The sequence below is a fragment of the Sturnus vulgaris genome, chromosome 3 (assembly GCF_052056855.1).
Source record: "Sturnus vulgaris isolate bStuVul1 chromosome 3, bStuVul1.hap1, whole genome shotgun sequence".
Lineage (NCBI taxonomy): Eukaryota > Metazoa > Chordata > Aves > Passeriformes > Sturnidae > Sturnus > Sturnus vulgaris.
Window position 1 is genome coordinate 57,255,538 of NC_142245.1, and position 18,486 is coordinate 57,274,023.

An 18,486-nucleotide genomic window follows, 5' to 3' on the forward strand; every position below is an offset into this window, starting at 1 on the left:
ACATTTATTAGCCATTTGTGGAAAGTGTTGGTCATCATGCATGCTAAGTGGTGATAATGATGCTCTGTGATGGTGTGGTGACTCAGAGCTGACTCCAGAAGGTTGCAGCAGCTGCTGTGCTTCCAGTCATCCTCTTCCCCACTGCTATGGGGAACTGTGCTGGTGGAGAAGCAGTAGCTTTGCCCATTCTGCTGAAGACAGAAGCCTGGAGGCTGAGAAGGAAAAGTTAGCAGGCTGTCACGACTGCCTTCTTTTTGTATTCCCCTTTTACACTCATGGCAGTAGCTCCCTGCAGTGGAGGAGCAAAGGCAGCTGAGGTTTACAGGAGGTCAACATTGGTATATGGGTCTCACCTGGAGCACCTGTAAGAAGTGGCTACCCTTCCTTTACTTGTGGCTCAACAGCTGGTGGCTTGGCTGGGTCACTCACCCTTCTACTGCAGGCAAGCTGAGGAGCTCTAAGTAGCCTCAGGAGTTGAAGGAAAGCAGAAAGATTTGGTGCCCCAGAACTTTATTAGATGCTGTTATACACTGTAAGGTGAGGTCTTCTTTAAATATGACAGGCAGCTCTTTCAAAACAGCTGGAGGTGGACAGGAAGGTGGAGGAGTACAGGATCAGCTTCTTTCTTCAATAAGAGAGGGAGTAGGGAGGTGCGTGACACTGAATCATATCTACACTCTTTTGTATTGAAAAATAGACTGAGGAGAGGCTCTGCTCCTGACACAGGCCTTCAGCCAGCAGGTGCTTGTGGATGTTCAGAGCCCATGGAACCATCTTGCACGGCTTGTTGCCATTAGGAGCCTCTCATGAAGCACTTCTTGCTAGGTATGTCTGTGTTATGCTTTTTTTACTTATTTCAGGTTTAGGAATTGAGGCCAGTGAAGAGCAGCTGCACTTTAATAGGCCTGGGGTACACAGGGCTGTTTCACAGCTTTGGCACATGGCACCTCTGTATCGCAGTCTCTAGAGCAGTGCTTTTTCCCATGCTTCTCCCCAAAACTTTTTCATTTGGTCATTTGATTTGCAAATTTTCTATCCTTCATATTTAATTTTTGTAAAAATAATTACAGACTAACACAGCATTATACCTAACTTTGTTAAGCAGCTGTTGTATGTGCCCATCAGCTCATTTCTGTTTTTTCTCCCTCACCAATTTGACTCTGTGCTTTGCTGCTGTTGCTGCTGCAAGAGGTGGGGAGAACATTAACACTCTCCTGTGAGTTGTTTTTGATGGTGAAACTGGTGCATTGTTTAAAGGAGAGATGATTGGGGTCAATGACCAAGCCAATCTGATTGAGGGTGTTGTGCTCATATTTTGTTACAACATGTTGATAAATGGTTTTTGGCCTTTGGAAGGACACAAGTTTTTCTGTTGGCAGTATTTAGCACTAGACTGAAGTTTTCATTATCATAATCTCATCTCAGGGAAGTCTTTACATTTACTAAGCTAATTATTTAACATAGAAATCTGCAATGAATAAAATCTCAAATAATCCCAAAGCAATGGGTTTTTGTATTGTGGACTAATGTAATGTCATATACCAAAAAGGATGTTTCAGAGGGAAGTACTGCAACCACTAGCTAACTCAAACTACATGTGAATTGTATAGTGATACTCTGGAAAACATCTCTTACTTCAACCCTTGGGTGCTGCCTATTAAACTTCTCTAATTTTCTTTGGAAAGCTTATGGTGGCTGATTCCCTTCCAAGGCCTAACCCAAGGGATGCAGCAAGGGACCAGAATGGATCATCATGGTTCCAGATGGGGCTCTGGCTGATGTGGACATGGATAGCCTAAAAGGGGCAGCAGAGTCGAGAGGACACAGTTACATTACTGAAATCACAACAGGCATTTTACCTGATGAGCTCTGCACTGGAAGGAATTAAGTCATTAATGCCACCCAGATCCTTCGCTTTCTAGGCCTTGCATGTACAATTATCTTTCTTACTACATTTCTTTGACTTGCTTTACTGACCTCTGCTTCAGTTTTCCTAAGAAAAGTTTTATTCATTACATAAGCCAAAATTTCAAATAGGTGTTTTTTGTGAAGGGAAACGAAGGTTAGAGAAAGCTTGTTTATATCTTTTTTACAAGGGAACTGGAATGCTGCATTTGTGAATACTCATCCAATTATTTAAAATCAAGCAGCTTTTGTTCAAGGTGAGAAAATGCAATTTCTCTCTTTTATTCACAGCAGAATTCTGCAGACTTCAGTGGAATTATTCTAGTTTACGATTACCTAAAATTGGAAGGAACAAGACATTCCTTTTTAATTCTTCATTCTTTCTTTTCTGATACTTGATTCTCCCACTGTTTTTCAATGTATACTGAGGATGAAGGAGATCTGTTGTGGTGTGTAAAAAATTCTGTGCAACCTCTGCTGTTTGTCTGAAAGCTTGCTGAATACAGCTCTGCAATGTCAAATGTCTTTGATTTGATTTGGACTGGACCAGATGTCAACAAATTGGAAGTTAATGTTGTTGAGACAGAGGACAATGTAGGAAGCATAAAGGGTTTCATTACAAATTACAATTAAAGAAAACATTCAGATGCAGTTGTGAAATTTTTATATACTGCAACTTAGAGCAATTAGGAAAAAAATCAGAAATCCTGTTTTTCTCTCATTGCTTATGAAGAAGTGAATGAGAATTTAGCACTTGTTTCATAAAGCATAATCATGATGGGATTTTTGTTTTCATCATACCTTTTATTTTTAAAATAACAGTTTGTAGTATATAAGGTGAGGTGACATTCTTCTTTAGACCTTTTAAATTATATATTCTTTTATTTGTCTGGTAGAATATTAGACAGAAACTCAACAAAAGGCCAGTGTTAAGGAGCAAAAAACAGCTTTATTATAGCTTCAGACTGATCTACAGTAATATGAATGAAGTTGGCAATGATCTTTTCTTTCTTCATGCTGCCAGCAGCAAATATACAATGGCGTTTTACATGCAGAAGTGATCGCAAAGCAAGTTCTAAAAGTCAGAAATGCACAGAAAGGAACCATTTAGACTGCTTGTGTGAGCATTTGGTGGATGATGATTGCCTGTTGCTTAAATATCTAGTAAAAAATACAGAACAATGAAGAGGGAGAACTTCCACTGCAACATGGCATCTGCCTTTCTCCAGTTTGTGTGTGGTGGAACAGAGATTTCTTTTCTGGCTGACTTACTCATAGTGCATCTACCTGGGATCTCAGGGATACCTTTCTTCTGCCCATCAGACATGCCCTCACATTTTCTTCAGGAGAGCAGGTGGTCTGCTTCAGGAAAATGTTTGTAATGGAATGTGGTAAATCTCAGGAAATTTAAAGGAGTCAGGAAGGGACTGGGACCAGTTTTCTTCAATCCTGAACAGTCACATTCCCTTCCTGGTGCAGGCAGTGTGGTGGGAATGAAGAAAGAAAAATCTCCAAAAAGTGGTTTCATATGCAACTCTATAAATATTTCCAGAGGGGGTTTTTGTTGGTTTTGGTTTTGTTTTCTTTTTTTTTTTTGTTTTTGGGGGGAGAAGGGTGTTGGGTTGGGTTTGGGTTGTTTTGGTTTTGATTTGTTTGGTTTGTTTCTGGTTTTGGTTTTGTTTCTTTATTTCTGCAAGGCTGTACATACTTCAGGTTGCATTAGTTCTGCACACTGTGTTAGATGCCTAAGGTTATATGTCTATTTTTGCTGAATTTAGACCTGAACCTTTCTGGAGCCTAACCTAAAAAAAATCAGAAATTCAGATTATTTATGCTGCTCCCCATTGATGTTGAGGGAGGTTAGAAGAAATATTGCTCTTTGGTTTGTAGTGATCTCCATGGAGATACTTCCTGGTATGTCTTCAAGAAAATTATTTTACTGGAAGAACACTTAACTCTTTACTTCTTTTCTTCCAAGCGACTGAAAAAAGACATTGCCCAATTATAATTTTGAGATTTGTCCACTTTCTAATTTTAACTAAATGTTGCAAAGCAGTTGATAACTCCTTTAAGAACTTTGTCAAGAACAAGTATGTCTAAAAATGGTTTTCACCAAGTTTTTATGTGAATTAATGGATAAGTAAGATTAGTTCATAAGTACAAATCTTCCTTATTTCCATAAAATGCTCATTTAGCAAGACAAGGTTTTTCTCTACCGACATTATGTCTAGTTCTTCTGTTTTTCAGAAATGCAAATCTGGCCTGAGAATGATCTTAAAAGTTGACTGGAATAGTAATAGCACCTATTAAATGTCTCTGGTCTGGTAGAGTCCGGTATATATTGACTTCATATCAGACACAAGTGATAAAATCCCCATTTCTGAGATTAAAGTTCTTAAAGTGCATGACTTTATTCAGTGACTGTGATCCTGAGCCTAGGAGCTGAAATGCTTGATTTTGAAAGAAAGAGCAGTTCTGATGATGCACAGCTAATTTTCTTCCTCCTCATTTTTTTGTTATTATGTTAAATATAGCCAAAATGTCTATCTTGATGTAACTAATTTTATAGGCAATTTTGAAATTATTTAAAGCATATTCTCTCAGTACCAAGGTACAATAGCACTATAATTTTTCTTGCCAACCAAAACCAAAGCTTGAATTCTGTCTTTCAGACTCCATTTTTTTCTTTACCTACCCTTTATCATACCCCTAATGTTTTAGAGTAAAATAAAAAGCAGTCCCTTTATTATTGTTATGATTATTTATCTCAAGTACATGGAGGAGAAAGCAGGACAGAAAATACTAAAAAGATAATACAAATAGAGACAGAAAGCTATAAATGAGGCTTCATATGTACTTCAGAAGAGTGAATGGCTAAGAAATATCATTTGAAAGGAAGAACAATGGAATCTATTGCTACAATTTAAGGTTATTCCTTCTCATGATTGAAGCAGAGGGCAGACCATTCCCTATCTTTCTGCAAGGGTCTCACAAGTCTGCTCCACTTTATCGATCCCAGGATGATTTTACTGCTTTGGTATCAGCAAAACATTGGTAACTCATGTTAATTGTTATCTTTCCTAGTCTTCAGCTTCTTTTCTGAGAATGTATAGAATCACAAGATAACTTCATCAGGAAGGGACGTTGAGATGTGGATGTTTAGTTCAACCTGCTGCTCAAGGCAGAGTCAGCTGTGTGTCACCAGGTTGCTCAGTCTTATCTCTGCCCATTATATCTCACCCTCCTGATGCGAAGAGCCTTACTCCATCTTCTCAGTTATTTTTCCAGAGGTGCAGAGGAGCTACAGAAAGGAAGCCCAAAAACCATCTCTGCTGCAGCCTGAACCAGCCTAGCTTTCTCAGGGTGAGGGCTCCAATCCATGGCCATCTTGGCGGCCATCCACTAAATCCACCCTAGTTTATTTATGTCTTTCCTGTACTGGGAAGCACAAAATTGAATGCAGTATTGTTGAAGCAGTACAAGGAATGTTGTGTAAAGTGAGATTATTACTTTGCTCTGTCTCTTCTAGTCACACAGCTGAGAATATTGTTGTTCCCCTTTGCTGCCAAGGCACTCTGCTGGCTCCTGCTCACTCTGTGTCTGCCAACACACCTTATATCTTGCCAGCAGTGCTACTCTCCTCAGTCAAGCCCAGCTGGCATAACTGCAAGGAGCTTTTCCTTCCCAGTGAAGGACCTTGTGCTTGACCTGTTGCCTCAGTAAGTTAGTTTGGGCTAAATTCCAGGGTGTTTATAAAGCACACCTGCATGACTCAGAAAGAAATCCTCATCCTAACTGCAGGGTCTGGGCAGAAATATTCTATAAGGAACAAAAGCCTATTACAGTGTTTAGAGAAAGAGAAGAACATCTTCAGTGAGCTGGGCAGGTATCTTTCAATTTGTAGGGCAAATTTTTTTCTTTCAGTTTTCTTTCTCAGAACAAAATATATGGGGCAGTCAATATATTAAAAAAAAAAAAATCATAGAAACAGAATCATATAATATGCTGAGTTGGAAGGGACCTGCACAGCACAGTTCTCAATTGAGATAATTTTTTTTTTCCGTGATTTATTTAAAAACTTTATGCTAATACTTCCTGGGTAAGAGATTACTACATTGGATTATGCACATCCCAAATCTGAGGATTGTCTGCAAACATATCCAAGAAATCAGATCTTGCAAAAAATCCAGGAAAAACCCACATGAGCATCTTTCCTTCTGATGTAGGAGTCATCATTGACTCTCTAGGTGAAGAGAATGTTGCCTGAAGACCCCACAGCAGCCTTCGAGTATGTGAAGAGTGCCTGCAAGGAAGCTGGAGAAGGACACTTCATCAGGAACTATAGTGATAGGACAAGGAGGAACGGCTTAAAACTGAAAAGTGGTAAGTTTAGAGTAGATGTTAGGAAGGCATTCTTTACTGCGAAGGTGGTAAGGCATTGGAAGGCACTGGAACAGGCTGCTCAGAGAAGGTGTGGATGCCCCTGACTCTGGATGTGTCAAGGCCAGGCTGGATGGGGTTCTGAGCATCCTGGTCTAGTGGAAGATGTCCTAGTCCATGGCAGGGCTGATGGAACTAGGTGGTCTTTAAGATCCCTCAGACCAAATCATTCTACAATTCCATGATTCTACTATTCTATGACTCTGAATTGTTATGCAAGCCTATAATGCTTTTGTGAGGTGTAAATTCAGTTTAGTGATGGATGCATGGTTTCCTTAATAGCACCTTGAAATTATTCTCTGACTAGCAGATATGTTGTGATAATGTGAATTTCTCCCACAAAATTCCTCTTTGTCCCTTCATGTCTACAGTTCTGATGAGGTTTGGAAGTTGAAATTTACTGAATTGTCATTTATTAATCTCTCAGTACCATGATCATTACCATGGTTCGAACATTTGTTTAATTACCAATGTTTTATTTTGTTTCATCAGCATATGATAAGGAGAAAACAAGTTATTTCTTATTATCCAAGCTTCAATCTTCAAACATGATGCTAAAACAAGCTAGCTGCCTGTTGCCCATCATCTCAAACAATGAGTACTTCAGTTCTCACACCTTTGTGCAGTGTAATTATAATTATATTACTGGAACCTGCACAAACACACAGACCTGCCCAAGGCAACAAAAGCTTTAATTTTCAATTATTGCTTCCTGTGCTTGTTGCCATTGTGCTTCTTCTGCAGAGTTCATTGGATTATTCCAGTATGAAATTAATCTCTTGAGAAGATAAATTATTTTTTACTTTCTAGTTAAAATATATTCTTGATTTTCTCTTCATAAACACCTTACTTTAAAGAGGTAAGTTTTTGTTGAGTGACTGCAAGGCTTAACATTTTCAAATAACTGCCTTTTACACAGACATGTTGTATTAAACGTGCTTTCACTGGCCTTCTTTGAGTAAGAAATTGGAGAATTTGAGTTTTCTTCTAACCTAAACAATTTTGTGGCTATCCTGCACATCCTTGTTGTAGGAGATATCGTTGTATTCTCAACTTCGAGAGATATAATATAGCTTTGTTATAGTATACAGGAACATTTTTTTAAATAAAATCTCTAGATCAGTTCATTGGTAAATTTTAAATTCCTGATGTCCTCAAGAGTCTTTCAAGATATTCAGAATATATTAGAAAATATTTGAAATGGAAAAATTAATCCTAGGACCTGCAATTTCTTTTTTGACTCAATGATTTCAAACTATCAATTCAGATTTAGAAGTTTCTTCTTCTGACTGATAAAAAACCATGAGTATGTAGGGATACAAATCTTCAGATTTCTTTGTTTGGGGAATATTTAACTTTTTATTTGTTTCATGTGGTTTTTTTTTCATCCAGGATCAGGTGATTATGGAAAAAACCTAACACCCTGACATAGTATTTTTATCCTGTTGTTAATCAGCAGTATTATCATTAACAGTTCCAAAAGCTAAGGAGCTAAGTGAGAACTACTGCTGCTCTTATTCTGGAAGTTACAGAAACCCAAAAGCTATTATGATCAGGATTTTCCTGTTAATAAAAATGGCTTTATGAAAAAAAAAAAAAATAAAAAAGGTTTCTAGTCTCTGTGGCTAGCTGGCTAACTTCTGGGAACAAACAGATTTTTAAATTTGATTTAAAATGCAAGAGAAAGAGAAAACATTAATATTTAATATTAGTGGGTTAAATTTGTGCTAACCTTAGTAGGGAGTGACCTATAAGTTCAAATGTTATTATAACAAAAAGTAAAGAAATTTTTTTTGTTATTTGTCTTGGAGTATGCCCCTTTCATCTTTCCTCATCTCTCCCCCAATTAGGAGACAGAATAGGGTTTTGAATACTGATAAGTATAACCGTTCATAAAATAAATGCTTTCCTACAAAAATTTTCTACGATTTCTTTAGCATATTCCTCTTAAGCTTTAAAAATTTAGCATTGATTTTAGAATTTTAAAACTTGTTTAACAATCAGGTATTTCCTAATGGTCTATTGTGCAAAAAAAAGTCAGAAAGGAAATTAAAAGCACTAAAACTTATGCTGGCGGTGCTATAGAAGTTGCGAAAATCATATCCAAATTGTTATAAAAGAGAGCTGGTCACTGTTTGAAGTATAATATGTTGCATAGTTTCTGAGGAGGTTGCAATAGCATGATTTCAACATATGCTACACATATAGCAAGAGGAATCAGGCAGCATTTTATAGCTCCAGGCTTACATTAAACACTCAGAGCTCAATTCATTTGCATGGACACAAACTTAGTTCCACTCATGAAATTCTAGGATATCTCACCCAGGATCTTGAGGAGATCCATGTCCTTCTACTGCAGCAGTTGTGAGGATGCACAAGGCCATGCCCAATGGTACCACCTTCCTCTCGGGGGTAACTGCATGTGGCAGTGCTGGCTCTCAGCCTGTTTCCTTCAGGGTGCTCTCCCTAAGACATCATCCATATGCCAGGTGTGCATGGAGCTGGCAGATCCAAGGGAAGGATGTTTCATTGCGTAGCAGCAGTTAGGAAGTGAGTGAAGCATTGTGGAGTAGCTGAAAAGGCACTAAATTACCACGTCTGAACAGCTGGGTTCTGCCTCAACTGCACGTGCAGATAAATAAAACCTTCTCATTAACTCAAACTGTTCTTTAATGGAGAAAAAACTGTGTATTCTCATTGATTATACTTCTGTCTTAATTTAGGATTGCCATAAACTAATTTTGTTTCTGAGAATTCAGAGGATTTTTGACAATGACTTTTTGCAGTATGGAATTAAAAATTAACAGCAACAGAAATTCACCTGGTTTATTTCCATCTCTCCTAAATAGACACACCTGCACCTAAACTCCTCCTGATGCACATTTGTTCTAATAGTTTAAACTACAGAAATGCCATGGGATATCTATATCTATGGAAAAACTAAATCTCTCCTGCTACATTAAACTTAGCTTATACTATTCAGAGCAAATTAAAAACAAAACAAAACAAAAAAACCCAACAAAAACAAAAAAAAAACAAAACAAAAACAAAAAAACCCCAAACAAACAAAAAAAACCCCACCAAAAACAAACACCAAAAAACCCCCCAAAACCAGAACATTTTATCATTTCTTTTCTGAAAAATAGTCTAAATATTTGGAAATCTTGTTTAATAAATGGCATCTTCCAGATGTTTTATTTTCTTTATCTGGTAGCATCTTTCAATGAAGCAAAACATACACTGTACAAAAAGCTTTTCTTCCCTGCTACCCTATCCCAATGAAAAAAGGCCTTTATAATGGCAATGGTGAGCACTGAATCAGAGATCATCTACATTTGAGGAATATGCTTGGTCTCTGACTTTGTTTTTGAGGAACATCCACTGAGATTAAATTCTGAGACCTTCAAATTTTCACAGCAATAATTTGTAGTGAGTTGGGCCTGGCTTGTCTGAGAGGCCATCTTTTTCCTCAAGCAATAATGAAGCAGTATGTGTTTTCAAGTTTATGCCTTGCCTGTGATTTAACGAGGACTGGAAGTTTTTTGTTTGAAACCGTTTCTTGTGAAGGTGCTCTAAGCTTGTAGTGCAGTGAGGGAGCAGCAGACCAAAGCACAAGACCTTTCTAAATGCTAAGTAGGTCAACAATTTACTAGGTTTAACCTGACTCTCTTCAGCATATGTAAAAGTTAACTAAACTTGCCTATACTCTTGTTGACTTGCCTATACTACTGTTGAACAAAAATAAATTAGGAATTTAATAAAAATACCTTTCCAATTAAATAAAGAACTACCAATGCACTATGGAAATGCATGGCAGCAGGGGAGCTTGAAAGTCAAATGCTAATGCATTTTATCATGTCCTGCAGAAAGTTCTTCTCTCTGAGCTTCCCTGGTGGCAGGCACAAGAACTTTTGCATGGATCAGTCTCAGTAATGTACCATAGCTTCATCATAGGACAGAGACTGGGTCAAACAGTAATGGAACGAGCTTCCCTGGCTGAGGGGACATACACTGTTCAAACCAGCCAGCTACCTGCTGTTCCATGCCCCCCAAGGAAACCATTTTGAAGAAGTCTACACAAACCTTTCAAAGTTACTATTCCCCCGCCTCCATTCTTTCTTGCTTTTTCAGTCACTGGAACTTAATGTAGAGAGCAGAAGACAAGAATAGTAGAATGTCACTATAGGACAAATTGGGGGGGATCTTGGCTGCAGGGGTATGTCTGTCACTGCTTTTAAAGTGACCAGATTTTGTCACAACTAAACGTGACGGGTTTGGGAATACAGCGTCACTTTAACAGCTAAAGTGTAGTTGGTGATCGGATGAAGGATTGAATTAATTTGGTGAGCCTGGAATATATAAATCACGAGGAAAATAGACATTTAAAAATAGTTTGTCAAATTATGGATGAAGATCAGATGAAAGAAATAAAAAATAGAAACAGAACAGCCTTTGGGACGTCAGTGGGATCCATCAAAGTCTAATCATTATACAGCTCTGGCATTTTGCTTCAGTGTAGGGGGTCCCCCAAGCACTTCTGGTTGGTGGCTTGCTGAGTAAATGTCAGCTTAATGCTCATTTCCTGTTTTCGTAGAAAACTCCTGTAGGGTCTCTCATCAGCTAACCAGTTAGATTATGTCCCCACTGCCTCTAGTCAAGCATAAATGTTAGCTCTAAAAGTAGCTGCTTTCTTACCTTGTTCCTATTTCACTCAGAGACATCAGGTTTTTTAGCCATCAAAGGTCCAAGACCAGCTATTTTTGAACAGTGAGCTAGCGATGGTTTTGATGCTCCTTGCAAACCACATCCCTGACTGCATGTCACTGAATTTGACACGCACACCATTATGACAGTTAAAATTATTGTACATAGATGATGTAGCCCAGTGAAAACACAGGAGACAGGTTCAGCTCTGCATCTTTGTCATAAGCAACAACAAATAGAAGAACTTGTGTCTGTTCTTGTGGTACATACAGTATGGGGAGAGAGACACTTGTCACTTTTCTCTTTACAGGGTATGTGTCTGATCTTGATTGCATGCTATATCTCTTCATTTAAACACACTTCACACAAAACAGGGAGAAAATATTTTTGTATTAGTTAGAAAATTATTTAGAAAAGCATCATCACCCAATAATGAAAGTAATGCAGTTCATTATTCTGTTCTAAACCCTGTAATCATCCACAGTAACTTACAAGGTGCCATACAAACATAATCCCTGCATCAGCAGGGTACCACAGTCTAAATGCACACTGAGTAGGCACAATATAGTGACCTTTCCTTGTATATCTGTTTCATGGACACTTTATTAACAACTATATATTATATAAAAATTATGCATAGAAGAATTAATGGCATTAGATGTGGGTAAAACTCGGGGATAAGGCTCATTTACTGACCTTGTTTTATAATTGCTATTTAATTTGGGATCAGAGTGGGAACTTTTTCATGGGGCTGAGCAGTCCTCTGAGATAGAGCACTAAGAGCAGAGAGAGTTTCAGTAGTGCTGCCAGACCTGGTAGTTTACAGCCTGACCTCTTTCATGTTTTTTTTTAACAAGTCCCTTGCTAAGGCAGGCATGGCATGCTTTGACTCACCTGACTTCTCTGCATAGCTCCCTGTCAGGCACTGTGAAAGGCTGGACTGTAAACCTTGGGACTACGTCTGTCTGTGGTCAGAGTCATGGTGGGAGCAGAAGCTCTTAATTTAGACAAATACCAGGTTTGGAGCTTGTGTTTTCATAGGACATCAGCTCACAGAGTTCTGCTAGCAGTGAACAGAAGCTGTGGAGAAGTTGCCAAAAAATCTCTCCCTTTGCAAAAGAGTGAATCTGTGATAAAGTGAAAGAGCAGCCTAAAGTGAAATTTGCAGTCTAATATCTCACCTGCAGATGATATTTTCTTAGCATAAGGGAGTAAATTTTTAAAAGGTGAGAAAGCATCATCACTTTGAATAACTTTGATTTAGTTACAGTTAGAATCTTATAATGTTTTTATGCTGGGTTTCTGTACATAAAATATAAATGAAAGCGGCTATTAAGATTCCTCCTTTTTACTGCACCATAACGTGCTGCTATTTTTAAATAATCATCCCTTAATGCATCACATGCTTCATTTTCATTAAATAAACATTTTAAGTGTGTAAAAGTCATATTCATTAGTAATTTTTAAAATATAAGCTAATGAACATGCTTCTTTATGAATACATGATATTTTATCTCCTGTTTCATAGAAAGAATTAGTTATATTAAAATAATGGGGGTTCTTCTAATTTTTTTTATTTCTTCTCTTTTGATCTTCCATATATATTAAAGCAATTCAAATACACTTAGTATTTGTCCCATTCTCTCTGTTTTCTCTTGGCTCTAGGACTCCAGCTCCAAAGAGCTGAGAAGTTGTAACCATCTATACAAACTAGAAAATGCGCTGCATATTCCACTTACAGCTTTGCCATTATCCATCCTCTGCATTTTTTTTTCCTTTTGGTACCAGAACCCATTAATCTCAGGCTTCTTATGGCTTCTAAGTTTCTGCAGAATGTGCCATTGATAGCATGCTGCCCCTGGGTCTGAGCCAGATGGCAGTGCAGTTGCTGGAAAAGCAATGGGAGTTGAATGAAACCCCTTCATAATAATTTTCTGGCCAACAGGCTATGCTTATCAAATGTCTTTGACAAAGAATCACAGAATTCTGGGATTGAATGGCTGACGTGGGAAGGGACCTGTGCTGATTGTCCTGTTCAAGCCCCTCCTCAGTCAGGGTCACCTACACCAGATTGCCCTGCGTACAACCAGGGTCCATGTAGCCATGGAAAAGGGTTTTAACCCTTTAAGTGCGGTGGAAATAAGATGCACAGCTACATGATCGTCTTTCATAATAGGAAAGAAAGAGACAAGTTTATTCAGAAACACACTTGGTTTTATAGCATGACTCGCAATTCCAAGAGTAGAAAAAAGATGATTGGTTCAGAGAGAAGACACCTCATTCCCAGGGCCTGGTCATGCACCACAACAGGTGTTCTATCTTTGTTATTAATTCCTTTTAATTTTGACCAAGATATCACCCTGGGAGAAATTCTCCCTAGCTTTCAGCTGGACCAGCTTATCGGCTGGGAACAGAGCTGAGAAGCTCCAGCCTGGAATATTTTTCAGGCTGTAGTTTTCTTGCTTTCTCAATATGTGTCCCTAGAGGTTCAAATATGTTCAATGATATTACTTGAAAAACTAAATTTTTTCCAACTAGAGTAGCTGGTCAAATAGTGAAGAAATACAATGTAAATAGATTAAGGACAAGTTCTCTAATAAAAAAAAATCAGAAGTTACAAATGTTCTGGTTTATTTTGTTCTTCCCAAAGTACCACTTTCTTCAGGCTTTTGGGAAGCTTAATTACTGCGTTAAAAAAAAAATCTAATGAATATATTTAACAGTGGATTAAATCAGAGACTGAATTTTGGCTACTTCTGAATAATTATGAGATCTGATACATACATGTATTTTGATGTACTGTTTTCCCAGTACACCTATTCAAAGTACCATGATGTCCTAAAATAATAAAAAGATAAGTCTGTGATCACCTCTGCCAGGGAGTTAAAAACCCAGTTGTGTTCTGGGCTTCACAGATTGCTTGCAAGGAATTTGCTAAAGTAGTAGGTAACAAAGCAATAGACTGTTATGGGGACTTGGAAAGCTTCAGTTCATAAGTTGTCCATTGAAGCAACAGAAAATGCATTCTTCAGGGTTAAGGGTGGTTTGGAGTAACAAAACTTTGTTGGTTAGCAACAAAAAACGATGAGAATGTTTTTTGTAGCCATAGATATGAGACTGGTTGGTAAATTTTTGTGTAAGCCACTAGTAACCTGAGGAAAAAGGAATTGCAGTAGAGAGTGGTTATGGCTTGTGCGTGAAAAGAAAACTCTTGGATTCACTCAGTGTGTACACATGACCAATCAATCACTTCCTCTGAATTCCCTCTTAGTTCTCTGCACAGTTTTCAAGGACAGCAGACATTACTCTGAGGAGACCATTAATGCTTTTTGGTTTGGTTTGATTTTGGTTCTTGGCCTAACCCTATAATTGTACAATCTTCTTTTTACACTTCAAATTTACTTCCGTTGTGTTTATGAGATTCTTAAAACTCACACTTTTTTTTTTTCCAGTTCTGGGGACAGAGAGACACTTACCTAAATCTCTCTGAAATGAGAACAGTGACTCTCAATGGAAGAGTGACTGGGAATTAGACCAGGAGATTAGAAGCCCTGAGCTCTAATATTACTTGTTTTCTAATTTTTACTCGGCTTTGAGTCACTTCTCTATATTCTAGTTTTTCCAGCAAGTGAATATTTATTTCATTAACCATTAAAACAAATATATTTACTCCTATCAGGGCAATGGTTATAATAAATGAGCCATGGCTAGTTCTTATGGCTATTTTCCTTTGCATAATTGTAATAACTTGTATTTGTGAGAGTGAATATGTAGAAATAAAAATCCCTCATATTTTCTTCTATTGAAATCTGAAAAAACAAGAAATGCACAAGCAGTTGTTTCTGACTCCACTCAAAATGCTTACAAAATACTCTTTATGGAAGTGTTTCAAACTTAGAAAAAACAAATTTTTCTATTTCATACAAACATTTTTTAAATTACTTTGTTTTGAAGGCAGCTGTATTCACAGAAAAATTAGGATGATTCTGCATGGAACACCTATGATGTAGAAATAATTTCCTCTCACTATTAGGAACACCCTTGCAAAGATCTGTGTAGCTTTCCTGTTGTTATCCGTCTTGAGCTCTTCTCTTGCTTATTGATTGCTGACTGATTAGCACGCTGCTTCTCATGCTCCTGAGCAAATCTAAGTCTTGATTTTTATTTCTTCAGCTAGGTGTTTCTCAGAAATGTTTCTGTATGCCTTGTTATGGTTTGTTGGAGGTTTTTAAAGATAATTTACTAGATTTGATGCTTTTACCTTCCCTTTTTCTACAGATTCAATATTGACATTGAGAGAAGATTCAAATCCCAGGAGTTGTCATGGAGCTGTGTTTACAACTGGTATGTCCTGAATGTTCACTGTAATTCCCTCTGGTTAAGGTTAGTTGTGATCCTTATTTACCATAATGTACTTCTGGTTTATGTTTTAATATTGTCTCTGTAATTTTTAAAAAGTCTTTCAGGCTTTTCAGTGTTAAAGAAATCAAATATGAAGACAGATAGTAAACATGAAAGAATTTAAGATTTGTGCTCAGCACTAAATTGAGGAAACAGGAAATAAAGGAGGAAACTTCTCAACAGTCATTCCTGCTCTGTTTTCTATTGTAAATAATCCACTAGTGTGTCTTTACAAACCTGCTCAGGAAAGTGGTCACAGCACCAAGCCTGACAGAGTTCAAGAAGTTTGGTGTGATCCATGTGCTGTACTGTGCTGATCCAGGAGTTGGACTCAATGGCTCAGATGGGTCCCTTCCAACTCAGCATATACTATATGATTCCAAGTGCAGACTATAAATCTACATAAAATAACTATTGCTCTACTCCACAGGACTCTATAATGGTTTCTACTGCAAAAGCAAACAAAACAGAGTTGCACCCTTTTGCAGATTTGTTGAATTGATTTTTATTTCCATGCACAGATCCCAAGCGGCCCTGTCATGAATCTGCAACACTTAATTTGACTACAGAAATCAGCCAGCTGTATCAAATGTCTGCTCTGGGTCAATCTTAAATGGAGACTGAATATTCAGCAAGCAGTGAAATCCACTGTACTACGATAAAAATACTTTCTTCATAAATATGGTCTATCTGAAGCAACTAAGTACTAATATCTGTTCTATTTTTGCAGCATTAATTCTTTGAGAAAAATGGACAAATTTAATTCAGTTGTATTAATTTTGTTATATTTTTAGTCTTTTTACTACAAAGGGAGGCATATGAAAAAGAAACCTAAACATGTTAGTAAACTTGATTACTCAGTTAATATTTCTGTTAGTGACCAATTTTGAAAGATAGTATTACATTTACAAAGACCAGACAAAGACATTCACATTCCTTTTTTATTTTTATACTTTAAAGGGAATATTTACTCGTTAACACAGACGTTAGTGATCAGGACAAAGTGATGGTAACAACACAGTGGTTCTTTCTTTATTATTTGCTTATTTGCTTATTTTGATTTTCTATTATTTGTTTAGGAAAACCATGTCACTTTATCTTCTTCTGTCATTTCATCAATAAGTAGAGCATCTTTCAATTGGCTTTATTGAGAGAGGTAATTTGAGCTGTTCATTTAGTTAAAACTTAAGCTGTACATCTAGCCAACCCTCTTTAACAAAAAAGAAAGATTGTTTAAGGACCAAATTCATGCCATAATGGAATCAAATTCAAGTACGATACATCATTTTTCGATATGCATGTGTCTCTTCATAGACAATAGAATACCTTAGTACTTAACTTTTATGTGGCTAAAATTAGGAAAAAGAAGCCCACTTCAAGATTCTGTCCATCATGTGGGATTTTGGGTGATATCCCTGACTGTTTTACAATTTAAATTCTTCCTCCTCTCTCATTTCTGGGACACTTTTCCCTGCTTTGTAGGGCTCCATTTTCTTAATCTTTCTGCTGTTTTTCATGCAGCTGAAGGACAAGACCGCAGGATTTTAGTATTAGCCATTAAAGAAATCAAATAATACCTCAAATAATAGTCTATTTCTTAGAATCTAAGTTTGCCTTTGATTTTTGAAATTGGAAGCTCTAAAATGTTTCTCCAGGAGATGTCTAGCAGAATAACCTCGTCTCCTGTTTCGAATGAACTTATCTAGAGGGTATGTTTTGCTCACATTTAAAGTTACAAAGTAACTGTTGATTTCTTTAGTTGCTAAAAGTGAGCATTTAGTTATTATGAGGTAAAGGAATTATGTATATTAAAATTTATCATGTACTGTATCATATGAGTAATGCTTAATATGAGACTGATTTTATTATTCTGTGATGAATAACACTGGCCTATTTCAGTTACATATTTCTACTCTTAATTATATGTGGTTAAGTCATTCACCTTGAATATTTTTCCTCTATGTTTGGTTTTTTGTTTTGTTTTTAATTATGAATTCTTTATTTTAATTTCTTTCATAAACATGCAGAGAGTCTTTAGAGTGAGATTTGATGAAAATTAGGAATGATGGTAAAGGTTCTTCTTCCTTTCTAACTTTCACTAAGGTAAAGAAGTTACAAAAACTTAGAGAGAGAGAAAGAGAAGGAATTGAAAAGCCGTATTTTCACCATTACTAAGATCCATCTTGCTTAGAAGTACTTTGTAAAAAGCTGGAAAAGTTACATAAATATTTGCTTGCCTTGGGGAGCCATCTCTGTCAAGACAGGCAGGTACTCTACACCTGGCTGCGTCTTATCTTGATTTTATTTGGCATTACTCACACTGAAACTGGACAGTACAAGGTTGCTCATGTTTTCTTTGAAACCCCGGTGTACATGGTCTTTTCATGCTGCTTACAGGGACCGCTTGAGCTGATGAGAGCATTTATCTGCAAGAGAGGGCAGCCAGCTTTCTGGAAAGGCTGCTGACAGAAGGAATTGATTTCATAATTAGAGCTAAATGGCACCTCCCTGGCAACAGACACGTTGAGTCACATCTGCTGTACATGTACCTCTAGGCTGTTCTCTTGGAAACTGTCCTGTGTGAGATCTGCCTGCCTCTCAAAACCAGGAACAAAAATGGCCCTTTTGAACAGTTCATTTCAGCCAGGTTTTCCAGGTACTGAATGTTTACAGCACCTCTTGCACCACTTATTTTTCATAGTTTCCAGGTATCCTGTATTAAGGTTAGTGTCTTCACAATATCCCCTAGGCTGAATGGGATGTCATAAAACACTATAAACTCCACAATGTCAATAAATTTACAAGAATCCTATACAGCTTCCTATACAGCTTTGTGATTAACTAGAGATAAGTGATTTCCCCAAACTTTTTGAAAAAATATTCTGTGATCATGCTAACTACTTGTACAAGGTAAGGCAATAGCTGCTTTCAAAATTTACACAGGCACATAAAAAAAAGTAGAAATTAGCCAGATTGAAACAGAATTAGCTAAGGAGAATCCTATGAGCTGACCTGAACAGGCAAATCAACCTTCCC

At 37.3% G+C, this 18,486-nt stretch overlaps 1 long non-coding RNA gene across 31 annotated transcripts in view; it reads left to right on the forward strand.

Moving 5' to 3' along the window:
* Window positions 1-647: 647 nt before the first annotated feature.
* LOC148224359 (uncharacterized) overlaps window positions 648-18,486 on the forward strand; it is a 134,322-nt gene continuing 116,483 nt past the window's right edge. For 17 of the 31 annotated variants that reach the window (XR_015802459.1, XR_015802460.1, XR_015802462.1 and 14 more), the window contains exons 1-2: window positions 648-825; window positions 15,328-15,393. This is a non-coding gene — a long non-coding RNA (uncharacterized LOC148224359). Of the gene's footprint in view, window positions 826-6,131; window positions 6,289-15,327; window positions 15,433-18,486 lie in introns of all 31 variants that reach the window. The other 14 variants (XR_015802444.1, XR_015802456.1, XR_015802454.1 and 11 more) reach the window with 6 other exon arrangements.